This window comes from Pinus tabuliformis, chromosome 9 (genome assembly GCF_031772625.1).
Source record: "Pinus tabuliformis cultivar Carrire ecotype Pingquan chromosome 9, CPIR1, whole genome shotgun sequence".
Taxonomy (NCBI): Eukaryota; Viridiplantae; Streptophyta; class Pinopsida; order Pinales; family Pinaceae; genus Pinus; species Pinus tabuliformis.
In genome coordinates this window covers 744,726,717-744,740,283 of record NC_142307.1, presented here as the reverse complement: position 1 = coordinate 744,740,283, position 13,567 = coordinate 744,726,717, and positions in this window count along the sequence as shown.

The window sequence follows — 13,567 nt, the reverse complement described above, 5'->3', positions numbered from 1 at the left end:
GGATGAGGCAATGGACACTTTTGGATGATATGAGGTCCAGGAAGAAAGGCTAAGGCTAGATGATCCTTTGCTAATGTTGATTGCTTAATCATGTTTTCATGATGTATGGCATGCAATATTTTGTACCTTTGCTTAACTATATACTTGAGTTGGATGGCATGATTATAATATGCAATGACACATGGCTATGCTAACTATGACTAATATAGGGAATTGATCGCCTAGTGTGAACAAGTATACATATAGATGGGCTTTGAGATGGGAGCTAGTATCTCGGCCCAATGATTGGTAATCAAATGTTGTTCTTCAACTTGTTTAAGGTTATTGTTGATGTATTGAACAATGCTGTTGAATCTATGTTCATGCAATGTGTAAGACACAACATTGAACCTTGTCTATAGGCCATCTTATGGGTGTGAGATGCACCAGGGGGTTGTGAAATATGTTTTTGATGGGTAGGGTAGAGGTGATGTGCTTACCCAATTCTAATGATAAAGGTGAAGTCTCATACATGATATGCATGATCCAAGGAATTGGATAGAGGAAACATGCCTATTTAGCGATAAAGGAGATATGTCTACCTTGTCTATGCTATGGTGGGAGGAGACATGCTTCATTGTTATGTTTGAGAGGGGACAAGGGTGTTGAAGAAAGTGTAACTAGGTTCCGTCTTCATAATGAGATGTAATTACGATTAATGTAAATGATGTAATAAAGAGAACAAAAATATTATTGTAAACTTGCTTCATGAGTTTCATGAGAAAGTGATCTTAGAATAATAGGATTTGTCATTTACAGTCTAGAATTAATGTCATATATGAAGAGCTGTTCCTGAGCCTATGTTTAATTTGTTCAAGCCTATAGAAATTTCTAAAAGCCCTCCAAAGACCAACACAATCCCTCTTGTGGAAGTCAGCCTCCAAACAATAACAAAAGAAGTCAAGTCAGCTCACATATAGAGACACATCCCTTCATAAAATTAAGTCGGCTTATTTATGATGGGCAACCACTATATATAGGCACCCAGGCACTTCACATTTCCTCAGTTCAGGAATTCGGATGGGTAATAACAAGAAGACAATTTAGATCCCTAGAACATAAACTAATTCAGATGGAAGGAGCAGCGAGAAAAGATGATAATGGAACAACGAAAAGGTCTAAGGGCTAGCTACACGTATAGTGATTCAGATATCTCTCTTTGATGTTTGTATGAGGCTACAATCATCTCTGAATTCAGATGGGCAAAGGCAGAATGAGGTTTGGATACATCTCAGTGTTATTCTGATGGGCAAGATCTTTGTGGAAACTTCAAAACGAACCTGTCTCTTTGATGAGGAGGATCTCAGTGGATCTCAGTGATCCCACAGTTACGCACTCTGTCTCGGCATACATTTCATATGCAGTCATAATCTTGGCATAGATGTAATCAAGGTCTCGGTATAGATAAAATCATGATCTTGATGGAGAAATAGTTACAAGATCATGATCTTGATGAAGATCTTGGTGCAACTCTCATATATATATACATATCTCAGTATAGAGATCTCATTGTTATGATGAAGATCTTGGTGAAGGTGCAACAATGGTGCAACAATAATGATCTTGGTGGTGTAGTAGTGATGGCCTCGATGTTGCAGCAGTGATGACTTCAGTAGCAGTGATGATGATCTTAGCAATGACGAAGAAGAGGATTGGTGTCTTGGTCTTGGAGTGGCTAAATAGGTCAAGGGTCTTGGTCTTGGTATTCGTCAATTGGAATCTCTATAAGAAGAATTTGTGTGGGTTTTCCTCTCAAAGAGTGAGAGGTTTTGGCCCTAGCAGAAAGCCAACATCTTGTGTTCTTGTCTCTTTTGTTTTGGTAACTATTTGATGAAGTAAGAAAACACACTCTAATAATATCAAGAGAAGATTGTGCTAATAAGAAAAAGTAAAAAGTACCTCACAAATAGTTATCATCATGAGAAGAATCTTATTAACCTAATTGCCCTAGATTCTTCAACATGGTATTAGAGGTAAGGTGCTGAAGTCAAAGGAAGGGCAGCAAAAAGAGACATTCAAGGATCAAGTTTCAAGAAGGGCATCAAAGCAAGTTGAAGGATATCAAAGAAAAAGGATCAAGATCTACATTGAAGAATCAAACCCTAGATCGAAGAAGTAGTGTACAATAGCATGAGCTTTTGTCTCCATAGTCATAGTCAAAGGCCACCAAGACCCTCATCGAGTTGTCTACAAAGTAAGGTAGCTCGAAGGACCTAAAAAATGAAGATCACATCATCTTGAAGAAAGTAAAAACCCTAGAAGCAGTCCTGATCTACACTACAAAAGAAGGCAAAGAATATTGAAGGCGAGAAGGCATTGCCATCTTCAAGGCTATAAAAACAAGCAAGGATCATCTCCTAGCCCTAGAAGAAGATCATCTGAGGAAGCAACAAATCATTCTCATCAAAAGGAGCAACCTTTTCTATTGAAGAAAGGCTTTTTCATTTGAAATAATATCATCCAAGATGAAGCTCTAATACATCTTCTTCAACCATCATCAAAATGATCAAGTAGAAGAGTTCATCTTCACATGTCAAGTATCTTTCATTCTATAATCAAGTTTGGCTAAATGATTTCGTGTTTGCAAGGAGATTGATAAATTGGTTGGGTCATCAAAGTTCCTTGCATAAGAAGGGAGGATAGATATAGTCCTCGAAAGAGAAGGCATCGGAAAATTGTTTGAATGCATGGAAAAGGATCAAGATTCTTATGAAATCAGGAAAAGGTCCTCTCATCCCTATGTAGTAGGAGAGAGACATAAAAGAGATATATGAAATACTAGAAGATATAATCTTTGAAAATGCAGTAAAGAAGGTCATATCACTTGGACTTGATCTACACAAAAATTGAAGGTATCAAAGAATGAAGGGATATCTTCATAAGATCTCAATTGGGAGATTTGGGAGAGATGATAAGAAGATAATCATTATTGTTCTTAAATACACTAACTTATAAGCAAGGTAATAAATGTCCATAGACAAGAAAGTTACCTCATTCGACAACTTGTGGCCTTTATGCTAGATAGAAAAAGACAAGTTGAGGGCAAAAATGTTGAAGGTTAAAGGACCCAAACATTTGTAAAAAGGAAAGGGAAGTTTGATCCTCAAACAAGACAGAACAATACTATGGAAAGAAAGCTCATATCGCCAGAAAGATGGAGGACGTTGAAGAAAATGGCCAAGGAAAGAGGGAGTAACAAATCTCTATTATGATTGAGATGATATCCCTCACAAAAGGGTCTTATTATAAGCTCCTATATCTTTTGTTATAGATATGACCATGATAATAAGATGCATCATAACACCATGGAAGCATTAGAAACAAGAGCTCCTGACATCACCATGGGAATCATGAAGGACAGAAGGAACAAAATCCATGGTAGTGAAACATGAAGGATATAGCTCTTTGGAACCTCATTGGACATTGAAGGAAAGGATGAGGTCATCCATGACAAGGCTCATCATACATCAGTCAAAAAGGAAACATCTGTGAGATGGGGATATGCAAGATCCTCAAGATTCTCTGATGGAATACTCATCGGAGGGTTCACTAATATAGAGGAAGCAAGTGTTTCATCAGGAACTCCAACTTATGTAACCCATGGGAGGATGGTATGATGACATGAGAAATGAAGCAGATCAAGGGGTTGAAGATCTTTTCAATCAAGGAAGCTGCTGGAAGAAGCCTAGATGACCTAAAGGTAAAATGAGGTATGTATGCTTGTATTTAATATTATAGAGTCATGACGTATGGTTGCAGGTAACATGGATCACTCACTACTTCTATCTTGAGAAGCATGATCAAGGGAAAAGGATCTCCTCCTCTGAAAATATGCAACAAGGCATAAGTCACACTAGATGAAATCAACATAATATGTCCTCATATGAAGTATGAGGTGGTTGACTACAATTAAGGAACTTTGATTGGAAGCTCCCGGGAATGGAATGTGTAAGAGAAAGAGATCATGAGATGTGCAACCATAATAAAAGCGATCAACATCCAAAAGACCAAGAAGATTTGACTAAGAAATCTCCTGGAAAGATATGAAGACTCAAATAAGAATTTGAAAAAAGATAGAGACCCTTGACAATGGATATCTTTGGGAGATGTGTCAACATGTATACATGATGTTGATACCCACAGGAAGATGTCATGATGAAGGGCCATCTCATAAGGTACTATTTGATTTAATGTTATGTTTTGATTTCTTGAATAATATATGGATGAATTCATGCAGGGCTACTGGAACAAGAGTTGTAAGCACAAGTACAACGAAGCATTCATGTTGTGGACGGAAATTCTTGAAAGAAGCACGATGAGAAAGAAGTAGCCATATGTAGAAGGTTCTAGATATGTACCAAGAAGGCCACTTTCCATGAAGAAAGGAATGACATGACAAACCAAGGAGGAAAGTGATCGATGGCTAATGCCCTACAAGGAAGAAGCTCGATTGAATTTCATGGCATCAATGAAATAGATTGATCAAACAACTGAAGGACCCACGAAGAAGAAGGTGTTGATAGAAAGGAGAGTCCCTAGTTAAGAGGGAGCTCTAACAAGTCCCTAATTAAGAGGGAGCTTGGGCAAGTTCCTGGTCAGAAGGAGCTTGGGTACATTCCTTTACAGGAATGGGCATATCTTCCCTAGTTGAGAGGGAGAGATAGACACAACATTATTATCTTCACTTGGGAAGAAAGAATGGAGGATTGGGTAATCGTCTGGCATCTGATGCTGCTTGAGGATGTATAGGGCATCTAAGATAAGAGTAGGCAGGAGGATTGACATTCTTTGATGGTTGGGAACCCAAGATAAGAATAGTCCTAGAAGGTCATACTCAGTGAACACCTAGGTGGGTATGTACCTTGAGAGACAATGATGAAGGTGTCTATAGTCATTGGTCACGCCAACTTTGTGCTCTAATCTAATGAGAGATAGAGTTGTCAGACAAGGCCTTGTTGTGGAAACAATGTTGGCTACTATCATGCTATGCAGATGGATTACCAATCTGGTTCTTCTTATGAGAAATTCTTCAGATTGAGAACGACCAAGTGCCATTATGAATACCTCCCTAGTTAAGAGGGAGTGTTGAAGAAAGTGTAACTCAGTTCGGTCTTCATAATGGCATGTGATTATGACTAATGTAAATGATGTAATAAAGAGACAAAATTATTATTGTAAACTTGCTTCATGGGTTTCATGAGCAAGTGATTTTAGAATAATATGATTTTTAATTTAGAGTCTAGAATTAATGTCATGTATGAAGAGCTCTTCTTGAGCCTATGTTTAATGTATTCAAGCCTATAGAAATGTCTAGGAGCCCTCCAAAGACAAGTACAATCCCTCTTGTGGAAGTCGGCCTCAAAACAATAACAAATGAAGTCAAGTCGGCTCACATATAGAGACATTCCTTCATACACTCAAGTTGGTTTATTTATGATGGGAAACCACTATATATAGGCACCAAGGCACTTCGCATTTCCTCAATTTAGGATTTTAGGTCATCCTTTGGATTCTGATGGGTAATAACAAGAAGACACTTCAGATCCCTAGAACAGAAACTAATTCAGATGGAAGGAGCAGTGAGAAAAGATGATAATGGAACAACGAAAAGGTCTAAGGGCTAACTGCAAGTACAGTGATTCAAATATCTCCCTTTGATGTTCGTATGAGGATACAGTCATCTCTGAATTCAGATGGGCAATATCTCTGTGGAAACTTCAGAACGAACCTGTCTCTTTGATGAGGAGGATCTTGGTGATCCCAAAGTTACACACTCTGTCTCGGCGTACATTCCATATTCAATCATAATCTCGGTGTAGATGTAATCAAGGTCTCGGTATAGATACAGTCATGATCTTGATGGAGAAATAGTTACAAGATCATGATCTTGATGAAGATCTCGGTGCAACTCTCATATATATATATATATATATATATATATCTCAGTATAGAGATCTCATAGTTATGATGAAGATCTCGGTGAAGGTGCGACAATGGTGCAACAGTAATGATCTCGGTTGTGCAGTGGTGATGGCCTCAGTGTTGCAGCAGTGATGATGATCTTAGAAATGATGAAGAGGAGGATTGGTGTCTTGGTCTTTGAGTGGCTAAATAGGTCAAGGGTCTTGGTCTTGGTATTCGTCAATTGGAATCTTTATAAGAAGAATATGTGCAAGTTTTCCTCTCAAAGAGTGAGAGGTTTCGGCCCTGGCAGAAAGCCAACATCTTGTGTCCTTGTCTCTTTTTGTTTTGGTAACTATTTGATGAAGTAAGAAAACACACTCTAATAATATCAAGAGAAGATTGTGCTAGTAAGAAAAAGTAAAAAGGACCTCACGAATAATTATCAACGTGAGAAGAATCTTATTAACCTAATTGCCCTAGATTCTTCAACAAAGGGGTAGGGCGGGGGTGGGCTGCACAATAAGGGTGTAATGCCATTAGTCCCTAAAGAGTCACATTCCTACAGTAGATTCAAGGTTTGACTTAGGTAAAAGCCTTGAGATCCCATCACACCATTAGTTGAGCCTAAGATTACCCACTTTGAGGTGTAACATAAAAATAATCATATTTTAATAAATTTGAATTCGTAATTTTTAATTGAAATTAAAAATGGAGTAAAAGCACCACGATGACATTGGACTAATGGTGAATAATCAATGTCTATACATTTTGAGGTATTCCATGGGCTTATGTATCCATCTAGAAATTACTTCCCAAAGTTTTGACCTAAGGTGTAAGCTTGGGTTGGTGTGTTATGTATAAAAATCAAAATAATTAAATTGTTATGTATTAATTAGTTTAATTTAGGAAGAAGGGGTGCGATCAAAACATCATGACCCCTTAGTTAAAGGCACCGAGGCTATATTTAAGCCAGGAGCCATCAATTGTAACATCATCCTTCATATTCATATATAATTATATGTGTGTATGTGTGTGTGTGTGTGTGTTTTATCAATTTGTGTTTTTTACAACATCTGGTATTAGAGCAAGTTCCCTCCTTTGTTAATTTCTACACAGTTCGTTGTTGTCTTTAGTCGTCCATGACGTTGTCACTCACTACCTCTCCAACTGTCGCTCAGGAACTTCGATGAACCCCATCCACTACCCATGTTTGTCATTGCATCAAATCGCACCATTTTTCCTACCCTCACTGTCAACTGCAGCACATTGCCCACCCACTACGTCACTGACCCTATCCCATGTTGCAACTTCCATCTACGCAACAACCGCTAGGGTTTATCCCCAATCCTCCCCCCCGCATTAGGCTGTTGCATGTTACTGTGTCTTCCTATCGCTATGCATCCTCCCAACGTATTGACACTTCGGTCCTATTAATTTCTCCAAACGTTGTCGTTGACCATCAACCACTGTCCCCCATCAAGTCACGATTGTTCCCCCCTTCAAGTCATCTCATTCTGCGGAGAACCAAGGTTTAATTATTTAGTTTTAAATTTCTATATAACTATATAGTTAATTATTACTATAGTATTATAAAATTAAATAAAATTATATATATATATATATATATATATATATATATATATATATATATATATATATATATTATAGTTAAAGAAGTGAATCAAAATGGATTGGAATACACCGCTAGTGATTCAGACTATGATAATGAGCGAATTTAGTAGACAAACTAGACAAACTAGAGAAAAAAATATAAATCAGAGTGATGAGAAAATTTCGAAGGTCCAGGAAAGTTTAGAGAATCAACTTTAGCAAAATTATAATGCCCTTCAAAAGGACCACGGAGACTTGTGAAATTGGGTTGATCATAATCACAATCAAGTGATTGGTATGCTAAACATGATCTTTCAAGAAAATAGTAATGCCACCACCCAACATTAGGACGCAACCACTCAATGATAAGACTACTTGAATACATCAAACCCATCAAGCCCACATCATACTTTGGAATCTCCACATTTGTCTACCACACCAGAGCCACAAAATAATATACCGAATTTCCAAAAAATATTGATTCCCAACCAAATTCCTATGTTCAATCCACCAGTTGTCACATACCAACGAAGAGTGAAACTTGAGTTGTCAAAATTTTATGGTAATGACAAACACGATGTAGCATGGTTCAATAAGGCAGGGGAGTATTTTTAGGTTTACAATATTGACAGGGACAATGAAAAAATCAAGCATGCATCCATGCAACTTGAAGGTGAAGCGTATAATTGGTATATGTGGTGGAAAAAATCAACATATATGACCAATTGGAGTAAATTCAAAGATGTTTTCTTTAAATGATTCCAAGGTGTCAAGGATGAAGAGTTCTTCGTAGAACTCACCAGATTACAACAAAAAGGAAATGTGGATTATTTTACTAGAGAATGGGAAACACTAGCCACTCGAGTACTTAGATTATTAGAACAACACCTTATTCAATCATACCTCACTGGACTTAAACCATATCTCCAAAATGAACTCAAGCTTCATTACATTAGATCTATAGAAGAAGCAAGACAGAAAGCCAAAGTTGCAAAGAGGAAATTTGAAAGAATATCGTTGCTAAGGTTGAAAAAGTATATTCAAGACAAAGGTTTCCCCAATCTCCTAACATGGAGAATACAAGGTATGTCCCACCACATCTACGCGAAGGAGGGAAATCTAATATGAAGGTCCAAAGAATAAAAGAGTAAATTCAAACATTGTGGTGAAAAATGGGATCCCAAACACATGTTTTAAGGGAAAAGATAGCAAAAATTTATGTAAGTATGGAGTAGCTCAAGATTCGTATAGTGAAGAATCAGATATAGAAGAAGTTGAGGATTCTTAACAATTTACCCCAAAATCAGACAATGAAAATGTTCCATAAGTATCACTATCGGCCACGACAAGAATAGCACAGCCCCAGACCTTGAAGTTAAAAGGGCATATAAAAAAAACATCATAATGGTTCTAATTGATATAGGAAACACTTACAATTTTTTGGATTCAAATCTTGCAAAAAGGCTCAACATTTTCACATTTCCAATGTCAAACTTGAAAGTGATGGTTACATATGGCAAGAAAATGTAAGGAATGGGAAAATGTCATAAGATTAAATTGTAAATTCAAGGTTACAATTTAGAATCAGTGTTTTGCATTGCACCGCTTGGAGGAGTGGATGTGGTTCTAGGTGTCCAATGGCTACAAACCCTAGGCAGTGACTCTGCCAACCATCAATTTTTTTTATAAAGTTTAGATGGGAAGGACAAAAGTATAAGCTATATGGTTTTCAACCCAAAATTCAGATTGTGTCATTCCATTAAATGGTGAAAATGATCCGAAAAGGAGCTCCAACATATATGGTACAATGTCAACAAATGGGAATGATGCCTTCAAAATTAGTTGAAGAAGAACACATTGGCATTTAGATGTTAATTGAAAAACACCAAAAGGCATTCCAAGATATTCCACTATAGATGCCTCCTAAAAGAGAAATAAAGCACATAATTGAAGTTAGGTTAGGATCAAACCCTGTCAGGATCAAGCGATATAAATATCCACATCATCAAAAGATTGAAATCGAAAGAATAGTCCAAGATCTCTTAAAATGTGGTATCATCACAAAAAGTAGAAGCCCTTACGTTACTCCGGTGATTTTAGTCTGAAAGAAGGATGGATTGTTTAGACTATGCGTAGATTACAAAGGATTAAACAAAATAACGATTAAGAATAAGTTCCCTATCCCCTTCATAGATGAAATGTTAAATGAACTTCATGGAGCCAAATATTTTGGAAAATTGGAATTGAGATCTGGATACTACCAAATCAAAATAAGATTAAAGGACATCGTGAACACTGTCTTTCGAAGTCATGAAGGTCATTATGAGTTTAAGGTAATTCTTTTTGGGTTAACTAATGCTCCAACAACTTTCTAGGACACCATGAATGAGGTATTTCGACCGTACTTAAAAAAGTGTGTACTAGTTTTCTTTGATGATATTCTGGTCTATAGTAAAACATTGAAGGAGCATCTACAACACCTAGAAAAAGTGCTCACAATACTAGAAGAGAATTGGTTTTATGTAAAGATGTCCAAATGCACCTTTGGAAAAAAAAGTAGAGTACCTTAGACACATAATATCCAAAGGAGTAAAGGTAGGCCCTAACAAGATCAAGGCAATTAAATAATGGCTTAAACATGTTAACATCTTCAAAATAAGAGGATTTTTAGGATTGACTGGATACTACCAATGATCTATTCGAAATTATGTCAACATAACCGCTCCTTTCACAAATCATTTAAAGAAAAATTTGTTCATATGGGATGATCAAGCAGAACAATGTTTTGAAATATTAAAGGAAGTCATGTCTTCAGCACCAGTGTTATCAACTCCTCATTTTTCAAAACCTTTTATAATTGAATGTGATGCTTTTGGGTTTGGATTAAGAGTTGTATTAATACAAGATGGCCACCCTATAACTTTTGAAAGTAGAAAGTTAAATAAAAGGGAGCATTTGAAATCAACATATGATAAAGAGATGTTTGCTATCATGCATACCTTAGCTAAATGGTGACAACATATTCTAGGTAGAATTTCTTTTATACATACGGATGATAATAGATTGCAATACCTTTTACAACAAAAAACACTTTCGACAGAACAACAAAAATGGTTGGAGAAAAAAGTTCTTTGCAAGAAGGGTAAAGACAACGATGCGGTTGATTCTCTATCTCGAAAAGACGAAGACCCATCATTACTTGCAAACTCAACTATAGTTCCATAATGGTTAGATGAAATTCGAAATGTGTACACGAAGAATCCATATACATGTAACTTAACCAATAATCCTATTCATAACTCAAAACTCGAATGGAGGAATGGCATCCTTTGGTATAAGGGACGAATTTATTTAAGTCCCACTTTTAAATTTAAAACCAAAGTTCTGGAGTGTCATGATTCACCAATTGTTGGACATGTGGGATTCTTCAAAACCTACTATAATATATGCCAATCATTTTTTTGGAAAGGGATGTACAAGGAAATTCAAAAAAATTTGGTAGAATGTTATAAATGCCAAAGAAACAAAAATGAAAAGTGTTTGACACCGAGATTGTTGCATCCCCTATATATCCCAAACCAGAAGTGGGAAGAAATAGTGATGAAATTCATTAATGGACTACTCATTTCAAATGGGAAGGATACAATCCTTGTGGTTGTAGATTGACTCACTAAATATGCACACTTCATGGGTGTAAGAAGTTCAGATTCAGCAAAACAAATTGCCGAAATATATTGCAAAAATATTCGCAGATTGCATGGGTTTCCGAAAATCATTGTTGGTGATCGAGACACCAAGTTTAAGGGGAAATTTTGAAAGGAGTTCTTCAAGCAAATTGGGACGTCCCTTAACATGAGCTCAACCTACCACCCCTAGATAGAAGGGAAAATTGAAATTGTCAATAAATGTTTGGAAGCATACCTTTGTTGTTTTGTAACATACAAAAAAAAATGGTTGGTTACATCTGGCATAATGGTGGTACAACTTCACTTATCATATTTCAGCAAAAATGGCACTATTTCAAGCTCTCTATAGTTACGAGCCTCCAAAACGGAAGGAATTTACCATAAATGATATAAAAATTCCAACAATAAAAGATCAACAGGAGGAGAACTGAAAAGTCATTCAAAAACTAAAGGAGAATCTCAATATTGCAAGGAACTGTATGAAATAACAAGTTGACCAACACAGATCAAAAAGAGAGTTTAGCGAAGGAGATTGGGTATATGTCAAACTCCAACCTTACAAACAACTATCAGTAAAACAAGAAGGAAAAAGAAGCTAGCTCCTAAGTTCTATGAACCATATCAAATCATCAAGAAAATCAGTCAAGTAGCTTATGCTTTGAAATTACTGAAAACAAGCCTCCTCCAAATTGTTTTTCATGTTTCCAGTTTAAAAAAAAATGTTGGGAAAACATTAAACAACACAAACAATACTTCATGCATTGAGTTGTAGTAGAACCGGAAACTATAATTGTCACAAGAGAAAAGTGATTATGTTCTCGAGTAATTAAATAATATCTCATCAAGTGGAAGAACCCACTGAAAGAAGATGCTTCTTGAAAAACAAAAGATTTTCGTCAACAACACCCTTTGTTGCATATGCTTTGAAGACAAAGCATTTCATGAGGGGAAGGCAATGCTATGTATAAAAATCAAATAATCAAATTGTTATGTATTAACTAGGTTAATTTAGGAAGAAGGGGCATTATCAAAAGATCATGACCCCTCAGGTAAAGGCACCAAGGCTATATTTAAGCCAAGAGCTATCAATTGTGACAGCATCATTCATATTGTATATAATTCAATAAATATAAATATTTATGTTTTATGAATCTTTGTTTTCTACAATATGGTGAAAATAGCTTAAAGTCCTACTTAGGCCATTATTATCTAGGCGTTGACATACTCTAGATTATCATTTGATCTCCTTGGTAGAGGTGATGTGTTTTTCCACTAAGGCTAGTGGATGAACTCATCACCACTCTACATATCTTGATAGATACTTGTTATGTTTCCCCTTAGTATGTCTACACAACTCATAGTTAAAGAGAAACATATGTTCACTAGATATGGTAGGGTGGAAACTGATTGATCAAATATGAGTGAGCAAGGCTAAACAATTAGACAAGAACATAGTAGTTAGACTTCAAATTTATTAGTAAGGTGTAATGGCGTTGTCAATTATTTCCATGGATATTTATGAAATTTTTTCCTTTGAATTATTGTATGTGTTGATTATGGAAGTTGATGTTGTGGCTTATGGTTTGAAGATGAATCATACATTTTAGCTTGAGATTTTAACACTCAACTTGTTATGTCAATAGGCATGTGTATTTTGGAATAAGACTAATAGAATTTTAATTTAATTATCAATAATTATTAAGTGAGTGGTAGGGATTTAATCTCCATGGAATATTCTAGAATATTCATAGTAGTATACACAAATCAATGGTTCAGATTTATCTCCAAAGTAATAATGCTCTCTTTACCCTTTTAATTAAATTGATTAATTAAAAAAATGTGATATGAATAAGTGCCACATTGAGTGAGTTATGGTTTTGGGGTATGTGGTATTGACAAGTCATGGTATTGGCCCATGGTATTATAACAATGTCTATTTACAAATTAAGAATCTCCATGGTAAAATGGAAATAAATCTCCATGATTAAGAATCTTGTTCTATGTTTTTCTAAATGTATATATATTTAACTTCTATATTAATTCTTTTTATAACTTAATAATAATTTAGAATAAAATTATAATTTACTTAGTTTTTATGAATTTTTTTATTTATTATTATTTATTATTATTATTTTAGCAATGTGAGATGTATCATGAAGTGTTTGTTTTGATGCTTATTATGGATTGATGTTTATTGATCTTTACCATCCATTTAATTTATATATTTTCCCTAGTTCTTAATTATGTATTAATGTTTGAGTAAATTGTTTGGGAAATTTGAACTCCTTGAGGAAAATAGTGGTAAAAAAGTAGTATGGCATCTTATC